Source organism: Symphalangus syndactylus, chromosome 23, assembly GCF_028878055.3.
Source record: "Symphalangus syndactylus isolate Jambi chromosome 23, NHGRI_mSymSyn1-v2.1_pri, whole genome shotgun sequence".
Lineage (NCBI taxonomy): Eukaryota > Metazoa > Chordata > Mammalia > Primates > Hylobatidae > Symphalangus > Symphalangus syndactylus.
The window spans coordinates 48,733,171-48,749,046 of record NC_072445.2 but is presented as its reverse complement, the minus strand read 5'-3'; the positions used below and the strand labels follow the sequence as shown (position 1 = coordinate 48,749,046).

General features: G+C 38.8%; 1 long non-coding RNA gene across 1 annotated transcript; it reads right to left on the bottom strand.

The window, feature by feature from the left end:
* Window positions 1-978: 978 nt before the first annotated feature.
* LOC129473284 (uncharacterized) lies at window positions 979-1,570 on the bottom strand. Its single transcript, XR_008654237.2, has 2 exons — window positions 1,513-1,570; window positions 979-1,224 (listed from the first exon to the last, which is right to left on the bottom strand). It is a non-coding gene; the product is annotated as an uncharacterized lncRNA (long non-coding RNA).
* Window positions 1,571-15,876: the final 14,306 nt, after the last annotated feature.

The window sequence follows — 15,876 nt, the reverse complement described above, 5'->3', positions numbered from 1 at the left end:
CTGCTGAGAAGTAGCAATATCCATGTGGCTTAAGGGCTGTAGCTGCAGCCATGAACAGTGTTAGAAAAATATCACCACCATTTGCCAGCATGAGATGCCAAACTGCAAATAAGAGACATGTCGATTCAATGAAGCAGAAACATTTCACTTGTTTTTAAGATTACTTGCGAGAACTTTATTGCTATGTGTTTGTCTGCCTTTAAATAAGAAATAGCATTTTTAAAAAACCACCTCCTCTCTTCTCCCTACAAAGGGACGACGCTTTCCTACTCGGGTGAATATTGCCTGTGCTGCTTACCGAAGAAAGGGAGCAGTCTTGGCAAGCATCTTATTAGTCTAAAAATAAATTATTCAGGGATGCAGGTTCAGATACAGATTGCAGGGAGAGATAATAGAATTGGTTTTCCAAGCCTGATCATGCTATGAAGACGTGGTGTGTGCTTTTCAGGAATCCACTTAAGTGGAATCAGCTTTGACTAATACATACTAGAAATAATATTGCTGCCATCCAGCTAGTGTCTGTGGTACAGCATCCTCAGAATGTCTTCAAGTATCCACGGCCTCTTTAGTCTCTGTAAGTGCGCATATGTAAAAGTGTATATATATTCCCAAGCAAGCTTCAGAGGCATGCTTCTCATTGTTCTTTTAAGGGAATGTCTTCCTGGCCGCCTGAGAGGGGCATGTCTCACTTGAGGTTTGTCTCCCTCCTGCTCCCCCTGCCTGGGTGAAATAGTTGACCACATCAGCAGCCGACTGCAGTTTGTCATGTGGTTTCTCATGTGATGCTGGGTCTGCAGCACTTGGGAGCAAGAGTCTTTGTGACTGGCACTCATGGACAGACAGTAGTGTTCAGGGACAGAACAGATTTTGGAGGGGGTGGGGAGGCCAATAAACCAAGAAACGTCAGAAATAAAAGTCGCATGAAGTACTCTGATCTCTGTATTCCCCCTTTTTTTTTTTGAAATTTGATTTTAACTCTTATGGTTTGTATCTGTTTTTTCCACCCCCACTGGCGCCGAGCTGCGCTGTTTTGTTTCTTTTTTTTTTTCTATTTTTTTTTTTTTTTTTTTTTTACATTCTGAAGCCAGACCGTCTTTCCTCACAGCTCCAGGGCTGCATCTCCGTGGGCACGCCAAGCTTCCCCTGGTTACCTGAGCCGCTCCTGCCGTCTCCCGCCTGGGCTTCGCCGTGGTGCACCCGATCCCGGAATCGTGCGTCTGCGCCCTGCGGAAGAAGGACCTGCTGGCGGAGCTCCAGCCAGGGTCTCCTGCCTCGCAGCTGGGCGAGGGGACTTGGAGGACAGGGTGAAGCTGCAGAAGACCTGGGGTGGGATGGCTAGAGAGGACGCCAAGGACTGGGGAAGGGGAAGTTAGGAATACCTTACATCCAATGCCCACCCGTGCTCCGCAGGGCAAGGGCAGCCGTCGCCTCGGCCGCGTGCACCCAGCTCAGGCTGTTCTCGGGGATTTAGTCTGGGGGGACAACCCATGGCGAGATGTGGTGGCATTTTACCTCAGAGTGGAGCTGAAGATGGATAAACAAGGTATCTGATGTATCTGCTTGAGAAGGCAGAGCTGGAGAAAGGCGGAGTGAGGGAGCGCGTGGAAAGAAAGAGATGCCGAATGCCGGGTGATTGTCTGCCGCTTGCTGTGCATTCTCATTCTAGGGAGGATGGCATAATTTATAACCCAGCACATGGATAGAGGAACTGTAAATTGTAGTCTGGATGTCCCCGGCGCTGTCAACGAAGGAACTGATGGGCTAGGTGACTGTACCAGTGTCCCCAGAGAAAATCGCAGCCTCGCAGCATGGATTTAAATGCATGTGCATGCATGTAGAGACATGAAAAAAGGTTTCTGACCATTTTACACAGGAAGTCTGTCACTTTGCTGGATCGGGCTTGATTGCAGCTTGTGTTTTCAGCTCCAGTTCAACACCCATTTCCTGACTAGTGAGACAGCATGGCCAAAGCAGCTGCACGCAGAATTTTCTTTTTACTGTGAAAGCAAGCCCCCTCTGTTTTAACTCCTTCCAGTTCTGAATGCTCTGTGCTTTGCTAGGACCGATTGTGGTGTTTTGTTTTCTTCTTCTACAAATCCCTATAAACACAGCTGTATTCAGTAATGGCAAAAAATTCTATCCTGTAAATAGAAATCTGATCAATTTAATCAAAATAAATGTATCCCAGATGACTTTGAGACCAGCTGGCTACCACAGGCTTCAGATGCTAAATGCTCAGTGGCGATGAATACGGTGTTATATTTACATGTTTCAGAATGCCGGGATCAGCCTATAATTTGCAAAAAGAAATTATTTTCTAAGGACAAGAGGTGGTCCTACCAGCTCACAGCTAAGATGGTTAGGTACAGGTGTAAATGCTGTTCATGTGATTTGGAGATTTGCAGTGTTGCATTTCAAAAGTCATGTGCCATGAGGCAGAGTATGGCTGTCGTCAGTATGGAGAATGCTTGCTTCTAATTTGCTGTTATGGAGAGCCGAATGCCCTCCGAATAGCTTCTAGTGAGGTTGAGGGCAGGCACTTGAGGCTTGTTGTAGATTCAGATGTGAGAGCTGGGCTTCTCCAACCCCAGCTCAGTGGAATCAGCTCAACTCTGGGGGTGAGGAGCTTTCCCAGTTGTCATGGGGAGCTCTTCTGGGACGCCTGTCTGGCCCTTCCACTGTTTGTTACTAATTCTACAAAGGCAGCTCTGTGTGTTGGATTATGTTTGGCCAGCTGTTGATGCATTCCTGCGGGTGGGGCTGGGTGAGGATCTTATTACTGTACTTTCAAACTGGAGATCTGTGTGCAGGGATAGTACAGAAGGAAAGGAAAAGCAATAAGTTACAGAATCTGATCATTCTTGCCTCTTTCTCCAGATAGTCCTAGAGTGAATCCAGAAAGGCTTTAAAGTGAAAAGAGGAAAGAGGGAGTAAGTGATTGGGGGTGGGTGGCATGAGGAGAAGAGAATGAAACCGAGCAAGCGCACAAGAGAAAAACAGCCTTAGAACTTCAAAGCTGCATAGACAAGCAGAATGTCACCAGCTTGTAATTAGCGGTTCATGGTTGCGTCAGTGACTGTATCTATCCAAGAATAACTATGTGATGTGTGCCACAAAGTGAAGAAGATAGTCATAACTAAGTTATCAAACCCAGTTCAAACAAGGGCAAATGGATTAAGAAATTTTCTGTTTGTAAATCAAATACTGGTGGATTACACAGATAAGACTTACTGAATTCTGCATAATTGAAGGCTGAATTATCAATTTGTCAGGGGGGATATGTTTATTAAATGAAACTGTGAATGCTTAAACAGGCAAATTAATTATGTGAGAAAATATCAATGCAAGCTCTATCAATACAAGATGTTTTACTAAATAGCCAAAAATGGCACTGCCAGTCTCCTATCTCTGTATCCACACATAAATTTTGTTTGTTTTTGTGCATTTCAGTAGAGAGAAGTCAAAAGTTACATTCGAGTAAATAGGGTAAATTAAATTCTAAAATTCCCACTTTAGAATTTAAAAAACAACTAAGGAGCTTTGATTTTTGGTGATCTCCTGAGTTTAAACCTTGAAGGAGCTTTTGTTGTCTTGAAGCCAAACAGCAGCTAGTCAGTAATCGTTATGGGAAGTCAGGGTACCGCAGTTGTTGAGATTTGAAGGCCACGTTCACTTCCCTCCCTTGTCTCTTGTGCTTGGAGGTTTGGAGGCCACGTTCACTTCCCTCCCTTGTCTCCTGTGTTTGGAGATTTGGGTGCTACTACAGCCTCCATAAAGAGACAGTGGGAGGAGCTGATTGGTCCGTAGGCTTAGAATGTTTACTCTTATTTGTTTTCAGTGCTCCTCCATGGCATTCATTTTCTGTTTGTATTTGTGTTCATGCCGCACAATTACTCCTGACCTGCTTTGTTTCTCTGCCCAAAGAGAAGTCAATTTTAGTTCAGCTCTGTGTGTTTAGCTTGCTGGGTAATATGTGCATATGTATTGCATTACCCATGTATGCATTTTTCTTTTTTTTAAATGTGGATTAGGGAAAATTGTAGCATGGAAAACTGCATATATTAAATCAATAGCTTTTTGAATCACATGTAATATAATTTAAATATACTCACTTTGAGGTTGCCAAAACTGACATTGTCTGAGCCCGTTTAATTTACATCTTCGATTTAGTCAAGAAGCGGAACCTGCCAGATCAGAATAGTGTATTCTGTGCACCCAACAGGGTGGAAGACATTATTTTGTTTGTGTTAGTTCAAACAGCTGGTCATTAATGCAGTCCCCATTTCTAGAGCGAAGTGCTGCTGGACATGAATGCCTGCCTGATTAATGCTGCCCCTCCGAGGGTCCTTCACCCAGCAGTCATGCTCGCAGCAGAATAATGTAGCATGATGTGATTGCACTCTAACAGGATAGTATGTCATTGTGTCACCAAGCAATTGAGGTTATTATGGGGCAGGGCAGACAGACGGGACAGTGGGGTTACTAGACCGTAGCATTTTTAGAAATACAGGCCTGACCTACTTAGAGTTATTCTCTCTGGCTGGCAGCTGCATGGTACATAAAGTCTCCTGATAGGCTGAGGCTGTTGCTAGGGGGAATTAGCATGAATTTTTCCACACACAGACTCAGTGGCTGAATGATAAAAGCTGACTGGAATTAAAGAGATTTGGTTTAGTATTATACAGATTTATGTGCCTCCTTTTCTTTCTCAAGTGCAGAGAAAGAGTGCAAAACACAGATTTTGTTTCCATTTGTTCTTTGATCTTCTTGTTCTCTCCCCCTCCCCTCAAGATGCATGAGGGGAGGAGGGCAGGACCGTTATGAAATTTTGGTTAATCTCTCACTGTTGGGGTCATTGAAACGATGTTGCAAATTGCAAGATATTTAAGCTTAAAAACTGTTGGGAATGACTAACAGAAGGTTAGATTATTTTTCCTCTTCTGTGCACTAAGCTGTTTTGAAGTTGGGCATGCATCTTTCATGCACTGTGTATTTAAACTCTCTTTCCCTTTTGGGCTTGAACAAAACATTTATATAAATTCTTTTCTATCCAAACAGATTGAAGCTTGCAATCTCTGTCTTGTTTAAAATAAGGTGGTCAGGATTCCAGATTTAGATAGGAAAAATATATATATACCATTTTTGTTATTACAAAATATTATTTTCTAGGGTATTGTGGGTTTGGCTCTCTTTTCGAAAACCAGCCTGATGTGGATGCTTATGGATGAAACCGAACTGCTCCTACCCTACCCTGCTGGCTTCACAATGTATAGGAAAACACAGGATTTTCTCCAGAAGAAAATCTGCCTGCAGAATGTATCTGGAGGTTGTTTTCCTTGTTGCTGACATATGCACTGCATGTAGACAACTCACATAATCAATTTTATAAGATGACCCATTTTTTTCCTTCTCGTGGATCTCCAAGTGTCTGTAGCTTTTAATAGATCTTTTCTAGAGGAGGAGTCTGGATAGATCTTTTTAAGGTAATCTGAAAAGCCATCAGGAGAAAAATTAAAGCAACACATATTTAAGAATACTTTAATTTTTCTTGTTCTTAATTATATGCTATCTGTGCTTAAACTGCAGTTTCTTTCTGTTACCTTTTACTGCTGAAAGTAGTGATTATCCTTGCCTTTTAGATTTGAAATGAAGTTTTGTGAGAACACCCTGGGATATCACAAGTAAAAAAGAAGCTGGGCTACATAAAGGAAAAGAATAATAGAGATTCTTGTAAACTTGTCACATTAGATTTTTTTTTTTGGCCACATGAAAAAGGCAAGAAAAAATTTAGGTGTAGAGTTTTCTTTTCATTTAGATTTTTAAAAATATTTGGAACTATTTAGATACATAATGCTTTTAAACAGTGATTCCTACTTATACCAGAGAATACAGTCAAAACAAAATAAAACAAATCCTCTAATGGTATCAGAGCCAAGAAATCTATCAATCATATGTATATTTTTTAAATCCAGGAGTGTTTACATTTCAGCATATAAATCTTATCAAGCTAAAATAGAGTATATTTTCTGATGTTGTAATTGATAGATCATACCCTCACTAGCTTTGAGAGTCCCCATACAAACATTTATTGTAAAGGTTTCCAACTACACTAGCAATCTTTCGTAACTGAATAAAATGTCAATTTATATTTGTTGAATAAAAGATTATCTGGTTTACTGCTCCTTCCAAAATGAAGCAATTTCTTTGCTGTTTTAATAAGTGAACACTTTTTGGTTTTCTTTTGCAGTATTTATTTTGCTTAGGTCAATGGACAATTATTTAAATATTTAAATGCAAATGTATAGAAATAAAATGTCACTTTAAAATCACTTAAGAAAGGAAAAATGTCAACATACTTTTATTAACATTCTTTACTAAACGTATGGCTAATTTGTATGTTAAAGCACAGCCTGTTTCCAGGTACCCAGTCAAATCAAATGTTTATTGTTTGATTAAAAATAAATTGATCACATTATAATAGTTCAATATAAGTCTTATTTGGTTGTTTAGGTTGCTAAGAATTTCCCGTTGTTTTTAATCCATTACCAGGGAGGTAAGTATTCAATAAGTCAAAAACAAAAACAAAGCAAGCATATTTTAAAATGTCATTTATGCTGACTTAGCTAAGCTTAAGCTTATACTTAAGCTTGAGTCCTAGATATTCACTTAGACAATGTATGTCATAGTATTCATTTCATCCTTTGCCATTCATTAAAACACCAAAGGAGCAATCATCCTCACTCATTGCATCAATCATTTATTTATTAGGTATTTATTTTCTGCTCACACATGAGGCTAACTTCTCCAGTTATAAGGTTCAACATAGACCAATGAGGTTTTGGTGGGATTGGGGGGTAAACAAAAAAGGGAATATAAGCAGTTGATTATGGTGGGCCACGAAGCGCAGGTGAATCTTGTGTTGGATAGTTTCCCTGACTGTGTTCTGTCTGACACCTAATGTTACTTAGTCCTTACAACTTTGGGGAAGAACTGGTGCCCTTACTATCAGATGCTTGGAGATGATCAGCTCTCCTGATGTCACAGAGAAGCTACATCTCTTCCAAACTGTCTCAACACTTTTATAATATTAAAGATCTATCAATAAGTCAGAATGTGCCTTTTGTGAAGTCATAAAAGCATAAGGTAACCCAGTGATTTTTGACATCACTGTTAAAATGGGTAATAGTATCTCAATCATAATACCTGAAGCGCCCAAACTGTATACTGCCAGAGACCTTATCTGATTCCCTCAGCCTGACGCCTCCTGGGCTTCCTTTTTACCAGGCTCCTGTCTTATTAGACCAGTCATCACCTGGTGGTATTCTTTAGTCTGTTTCCCCACGAGTCTCTAACCCGTTCTTCATCTATGTGCCGGGGCACAGAAGATGTTTCACAGACATTAGTTGATTAACAAATGAATGAATGAGTGAATTGATGAGTATCCAGAAGACAGATGTTAGAGAGGAATAATGAAGTCTTCTATCTGTGGATGTATCAATGGCATAGGGCAGGGATCAACAAAGTTTTTCTATAAAGGGCCAGATAGTAAATACTTTAGGCTTTGTGGACTGTATGGTTTCTATAGCAACTACTGAACTTGGCTGGTGTAGCTAAAAAGCAGCCATAGACAATAGTAAATGAGTGAGTATGGCTGTGTTCCAATCAAACTTTGTTTACAAAAAGAGGCAAGGGGCTGGATGTGTCTGTGCGTTATAGACCCCAAGTTATAATCATTACCCTTGATATTTTGAGGATGTGATTTACACCTATAGGTTTACTGAAGATCAGTGTATTAAAAAAGGAGGAAGATTTCAAACAATTCAATAAAAATTAAGAAAAAGTGTTGGATAAATATTATTTGTGATGAGAACTCAGTGCTAATCAACCAAATTTTCTTTTCTCACTGATGACACAGATGGAACAATTTATTTTAAAACTCAAAGATGAAAGCAAGGATTGTTACTCTTTCTTAAAATATAATGGTATTTTATTGCTCAATATGTAAAAAGGAAGAATGGAAAATTTTTACCTTCAAAATTATTTTTTTAGTGTTGGTTGCCCAGGGGCAAAGAGGAAGTCCAGCCTCTTTGAAGAGCTGGAAAAAAATTTAAAACATGTGAAATGGTAACTCTGGAAGCACGGCCACTGTGTGTCATGTTATCTTTTGCATATTCTTTTAATCAATGTAAACACTGTGCTATTTCAACAAACTAGGTCAGATCTTTCCTTTGTCCTATCTCTCCAGTCCCTTCTCTGTTAGTAATTAATCTGCAACTGTAGAGGTTCTGGACGAACCCTTTTCCTCCTTTCTCCGGCTCTACTTGAGCCCTTTCCTTGCCTTTCTTCCCGTTTGTTGTAGGGCAGCTGGTGTTGGCCTTATATGTTGGTGGATGGTGTTGGAGGCAGTAAACCAGGACGGATCATGCTCTAAAAACCACAGGCCTGGGAATTAGGCAACCTTGTGTGTACGTCTCCTGTATCCACCAGCTGTGGTACTGGAGATACTTCAGTGAACTTCCCTAAGCTTGAACTTCCTCATTCATAAACTAAGGGTGATGATAATACCGTGCAGAGGCTTTGTGAGGGTGAGATGAGATTATGAACATAAAGCCCTCCTAGAACTTTCTAAATGTGCAGCATAATTTCACTGCTGGTGCTGTGACTCCTACTACCGCTCTTGTTTTTATAATTGGGAGTTGTCCTGCTATCAAGGAAGTGTGCGTTAGGCTTTGAGATCTTGATGGCATCCTTAAGGGTAATTCTCCTTAATGAGAGACATCATCAAGAGCATTTATTTTGGGGAGTCGGATATCAGAAGTCCTGAAGCCAAGAGCAGAGCAGATACAGGAACTTAGAATAAGTCTGGAGGTATCCAGTATATTTCAAGGAATTGTGTTCTTGGTGTGTTCACCTCTAATTTTGTTGTTGTTGTCGTTGGCTTGGTGTGTTTTAGCATATTCTCTTTTAGGATTGTCCTAGAGACACAGTTTGTTTCTTGTCTGTTTTTGGAGTAAGACCAAAGACGGATAGAGCAAAAAGGACTGCCCCTCTACCCTAAGGCTGTGATTTCCTTATTTTAGAACTGTGCTCAAGGCTGATCTTCTCCAGAAAATTTGTCCTGATTAAGTGGCTTGGGAGCAACACATGCTCACAAACATTCGTCAGTCTTCAGCTGACTTTGTGTACAATGATTTTTTTAAAGCACATTTGTTCATCATCACCTGACTAACTTTTCTGTCACTTCCAGGACTCTTATGGAGCACCTCCGTTAGACTGCAGATACCAAAGGGCTTACCTTAATATGATATTCCCAGCAAGTAGAACAGCCATAGGCACGTTCTAAGTGCCCAATAGGTATTTGTATAGAAAATGACTATCAGAGGCTTGTTCATTCTGCATATTCCAATAATTTATATTAAGTAAGTCACTTGGAATATTGCTGAACTATTTAGTAGTAGTAACTACTACTACTAAATTGATGGTGAAATTCACGAGTTAATCTATCCCAGTAATTGTAGAATAGCACTTAAAAATAAAGGGTTCTATCCACACAGTTTTGGAATTAGTAAATGAGAAAATACATATACTATTTGTGACTCCTTCTGAGATTGGACCCAACTAATTACACATTTTTGTTTAGACAGCATGCAGCATAGAAATGAAGAAGAGAAACCAATTTTTTTTAAAGCAGGAAGAATAAGAATTATTCCAAAGCAAGAATAATCATTCTTCTTTTGTAGGGACTTCATAAAACATGTATCTTATTCTGTGAGTGAGACATGTTCTCAGTTCTAACAAACCATTAAGAAGCTTATTAAATGAAAAGTGTTCAGGAATCATCAATAGAATGTGATATTTGATATTTTAGCTTGCCTTTATATTTTTCTTAATAAAAAAGCCTTTAGTTCTCTAACAGAAATGTTAGAAAAGTGTTACTTTGATGCTTTTAAGGACCCTTTCCTAACCCACAAGGCTAAAGTATATTAATAACAGAGAGGTGTAAGGCAGGAGGGGTGGGGGTGTAATTGAACGTATCTGGTCTTCCTGTGGTTTTTTCCTTGGGGCTGCTAGTGGCTACAAATGGCCATGTACCCCAGGGGAAGTGAATGCAACAGCATGGGAGTGAGAGCGTTTTTGTGTTCTCTGCCAATTATTAGGTGTGATTGAATATTTTGAAAGAAGCCAGTACATAAAAATGGACATTTGGCTGGTGTCTGATAGAAGTGATTCTTTTTCCGCCTGTTTTCTTTTCAAATGTGTTTGATATTCTGACTTTAGACTCTGCCTACCCCTCTTGTTATCAGAGGTAGACATCAGTCTCACAAAGGACACTTGATAGATATGGGGAGGATGCCACTGGGTTTACAATGTTTTTTCCTTCTCTAGCTACCATAGGTCTGTGTTTTCCCTTGTTCTGTTATAGGGAAGCCTTTGCTTCATCTTTTTTTGTTCCAGGACTGTAGTAAAGTCTATACCACAAAGGCTCTTGGATTTAGGTTTTTAGTTGTAAGAATGAGGAATGCCAATATTGTTTCCCAAGAATGACCACTGATACTTTTAATTTTATGGTATTTTCAGAATAAAAGGCATAACAGAATTTGTAATTTTTATAATTTTAAGGAAATTTCTTTATACTCCTTTATTGGAAAACATCTTCTATAGAATTATGCATTTCATACTTTTAACAGAAAACACAATAGTAGCAGGAGCGGTATTTGGTGATCATTAATCTTCACTAGGATTTGAGAACTCTTAATTAGAGAATTATGGAAGGCCTGGGAATTTTTTGGCAACACATATAAATATAAAAAGAGAGAGTCTTCTAGCAAAATATTAATCACTGAGAGCCAATTCAAATGATGGCCAGCAAACAGAATTTGAACATTGCATCCCTCCTTTTGATCAATTCTCCATGTTGCTAATTGTTAGAAATCAGGAGTGGAGGGCTTGTCTTCATTCTGGAGTCCTGTGTAGAGTTTTGAGGAATCACTTTAGCATAAAGGATGGTACTGTATTGTCAGGAATTTGTATTTCCAGGATTCTCTTTAGAACCAATGTGCCAGTTTTTGCCATCTTAGTCACATGTACAGGTAGCAAGGTAAACATGGATTATGGTCTATATGTTTGTACAGCTGCTTTTTGGGGAACCAGTTTTTAATAATTAGAAGGATGACATGACATATCATATACTCAGTCCTTAAAGGAGCATTTAGTTTAATTTTCTTTAGATCTATCCATCAAACTATAAGATCCATGGGGACAAGTTTGTCAATTTAGCTCATCATTATACGATGCCTGGCCTAGCAAAATGCCATATACACATCTATTGAATGAATTGGAAGTAAGTGGGAGTAGTGTTAAGATATTTTAAACCAAAATTTTCCATATAAACCAGTAGCTTTCTGTTCAAAATGTAAAAAATAAAAATGTGTATCCATACAATATAGTTTCATGAATTTCTCACTTTTATTTGAATGAAATAAAATTTTCTGAAGAGAAGTGTAATTTTAACCATGCTATTGCTTTTTATAATGCTTACTGTTGTAGGATGGTTGCTTATAGAGAAACACTATTATGGTAGTGATTACTTGAGATTTAACATTTTTCTTCTTTATAAAATCATTCAGTATTATTTGATTAATTTTTAGAAGTATCCATAAAGAGAACAGGTGGCACCATTTTTTTCCCTCTGAGTAGAAGACTAACTTAGAAAGGTTATTATGATATAATCATTTGTCTAGCAGGAATTAGAATAAGTATCTTACAATGGAAGGGACCTTAGAAATAATCTAATCCTCCCACTGCCAGTCATTTTGCAGATAAGGAGATTGGGTCATGGAGCGGTTAAGAGATTTGCCCAAGGTCACACAGCTAGTTTTCATCAGAGCTAGAACTACAGCTCACATTTTTCTTGATTCCAGTGTTCTGCCCTACTATATCTTAGGCCTCATTTCTGTAGTTCAGAAGTGGTCTACATTTCTTATATTTTAGAAGTTATTTGAGCTTGTTCATCACCTAAGAAATGTATCACTGAGAGCTCGCATAGGGAAAATACGAGGAAATACTAATGCCATGCCATAGAAATATATATACAGTAGCCTCCAGTACCATATTTTAGTATGGTAAAATTCAACATACTGCATCAGAAAGTTCATGGACTGCAAACTAGAATTGTGGATTACCAACCTGGGTCTGCTGCTAACTAGCTGTTTGAGCTTAGCTGGGTCATTTATCTCTCTAGACAGTGAGAGAACAGCACTTTGAGAGTTGCTTGAGGTTGCCTCTAGTTCTGTTCCTCCAACAGTCTATCATTGCCCAGAAAAAGTCATCCTATATTTTTGAAGCTGTGCCCAAAATGTCTCTGTATTCACTCATGGTCTGTGAACTAGCGTGAATGAACAGAAGTCTGTTTCCAGGTGCACTAAAGACATGACAGTTGAAATTATATCATAAGAAACTGTTGCCCTGCTATTGTTTCCCATATTCAAGGAAAAAGGAAAAAAGAAGTACTAGATGGTATGCTGTCTAGTATACTAGCCACTAGCCTCGTATGGCTATGGAGTACTTGAAATGTGGCTAGTACAAATTAAGATGTGCTGTAAGAAAATATGGTCTGGATTTTGAACATTTAAAATGAAAAGAGAATGGTAAAATATGTATTTCATTGATTTTAATGCTTATGACAAGGTAAATGATAATATTTTGGATGTGTTGGGTTAAAATGATAATATTTTGGATGTGTTGGGTTAAAATATGTTATTAGAATTTTTCATTTTACTTTTTAACAAAGTAGCTCCTAGACAATTTAAAATTAAATATGTAGCTCACATGATATTTCTATTGGACAGCTTACATCTATACTACAGCTTGACTCCTTTTTAATTTGGAGAATAACTCTTTGTGTCTTAGAAGCCTTGTGAATACCATGGTGTGTTGAGAACACTGAGGATGTGCTGGAGAATATGGGAATGACAGGTGACTATGAAATCATTGAGAGGAGTAGGATTCTCATGGTTGAGGTAGGGGTTTCCTTCTGGAAGCTGCTAGCTATGCTCCCACATTTATATTTTAATGTTAATGAGCTTACTTGGAATGCTTACAAGTAACCCAGAGATGGGTACAGTCAGCTACCAATTCACAATCAATTAACAGATTGAAATCAATTTCCAAGGTCCCTCTAATCTCTACCGTGCCAAATGTCTTGCCTTATAAGGATTTTTCCTTTTCTAATGCAGTTCACTGGCTTAAAGTAGATTTAGTCTGTAGTTCTTACAATGCCAAAAGACACAATTACCCACAGGATTCATGATGATAGGAAAATTACAGAATTTGGGGTAGAATAGATGGAATAGACACCCTAAAGGTTCATAAAGGAGTTATTATAACTTTGCCAGTAACACAAAACATTTGAGCAATAACGATTGTAAACTTGTGGGATAACCACCATCATCATAACAAGCTATAGGTCTCTTTGAAAACAGCATTGAATTTAAGTCTTGAAAGAATGAATAGAGCACTGAACTGATTACGTTGTTTAGTGTGTGTCAATATTGCCTTAAACTAAGAAAGTGTAACTGTTTATTGAACATAGTCATATTTAGACTTATATATCTTAGAGGTTTTCTCTATATGGCTGAAAGCTTGCTGCAGTCTTAGAGTTGAAACAGACATTTTTAGCGATGAAAAAATAGAGATTCAAACATAGGAAGTGGTTCAGTGGTGCCATACCTGGGGCCCACATCTGTTGATTTCAAGTCAAATACTGTTTCCATGTTACTGTGGAAATACACTTCCATAAATCTACTGCTATTTTTTAAATGTTAACTTTAAAAAGCACCAAATCCCAAGATTACAAGATCACATCACTAAAGCACAAGTCTTCCAGCTTTATAAATTTTCTTAATGACTTGTTTCTTAAATTACAGAATAAAATTCAGCAAGACCTATTCAGATCCCCCAACCCTCTATGAAAGCTACTTATTTATAAACAAATTAAGTAGGAAAATAAATAAATTTTAAAAACAGTATTGAGAAACAAATACTCTTTAAACACTAGTGGAACATCTTGTTTGCTGGCCAGAAGAAAGGAACACTTCTGTTGAACAACCAATAGTGACTCTTGAGGTCAGGACCTCCTGAAACTAAAACAAGTATCAAAGGAAAAGGAAAGAAGGATTTGCTTTACGTAATGACTAAGTAGGCTCCTAGGGACTGACACTTCTTCAAGAAAACAACTATGAAATCTGGATATAATACAAAAAGCAGCCACTTGACAACACTATAGCAGAAACACAAGTAGGCGGAGTCTATTAGAGGAGTGTCTTCTTGGAGGAGGGGAATAAGATAGAGTTATTGCTTTTTGTCAGGACTTTTCCTCTTTAGACATGGCATACAGGATAACAGAGTGCTGCTGAAGAAATCTACAGTCCTTCAAGAAAGGGGACCAGAAAACTGAATCTGTGGAAACCTCAGCCACCAGAGAAGAAAAGAGTTACACGTGAGATTCCCATATTCTGTCTCCAGCATAGGTGGCTTACCCATGATTCACATATACATGAAACAGATTCAAAGCCTCCAGTTAAAGATAAAATATCTGAATTGGGACCAGAGTTGTCATCCAGAAATCAGAATTTGCAGTTCTGAGGTGAAACAAGATAATTTTGTAGTAAATTAAAGGGAAGAACACTCATAGGAGAAAACTAACACAATCCAGTGTCTCTACATCTCAATATTATTAACGTCTAGGATCCAATCCACAATTACGTGACACACAAATCATTAGGACAATGGTGTATATCCTCATGAGGAAAGAACATTAACTGATGTCAACACCAAGATGGCTCAGGTGTTGGAAGTAACAGACAAGATTTAAGACAGCTATCACGACCATACTCTATGCAGTAAATACACTGTGCTTATAGTGAATGAAGAGATAGAAATCTCTGCCAAAAAATAGAAAAGATAACCAATGGGCTAGGCACTGTGGCTCACCCCTGTAATCCCAGCACTTTGGGAGGCCAAGGCGGGTGGATCATGCGGTCAGGAGATCAAGACCATCCTGGCCAATATGGTGAAACCCTGCCTCTACTAAAATAGCAAAACTTAGTTGGGCATGGTGGTGCTTGCCTGTAGTCCCAGCTACTTTGGGAGGCTGAGGCAGGGGAATTGCTCAGACCTGGGAGGTGGAGAGTGCAGTGAGCCAAGATTGCACCACTGCATTCCAGCCTGGCAATAGAGTGAGACTCTGTCAAAATAATAATGACAATTCTAGACCTAAAAAATGCAATATATGAAAAAGATTTAACTTGATGGACTAACAGCCAATAGAGTTTACAAAAGCAAGAGTAAATGAACTTTAATCAATAGTGATTATTCAATATAGAGAATAGAGAGAGAACAGATTGAAATAAAAATGCACTGCACTTCAGAGATCTGTTACAGCAGGGATCCCCAACCCCTGGGCAATGGTTCAGTACCAGTCTGTGGCTATTAGGAACTGGGTCACACAGCAGGAGGTGAGCAGCAGATGAGCGAGCATTACCGCCTGAGCTCCACCTGTCAGATCAGCAATGGCATTAGATTCTCATAGGAGCATGAACTGTATTCTGAACTGTACATGCGAAGGATCTAGTTTGCACATTCCTTATGAGAATCTAATGCCTGATGATCTGAGGTGGAAAAGTTTCATCCTGAAACCATCCCCCACAACCCTCTTGTTCTGTGGAAAAATTGTTTTCCATGAAACCAGTTCCTTGTGCCAAAAAGTTGGGGACTGCTGTGTTAGAGAATATTAAGTGGTTTAATTTATTACATGTACTTGGAGTCTCAGTAATAGAAGAGTGAAACGATAAAACAGGAAAAAGTATTTAAAGAAAT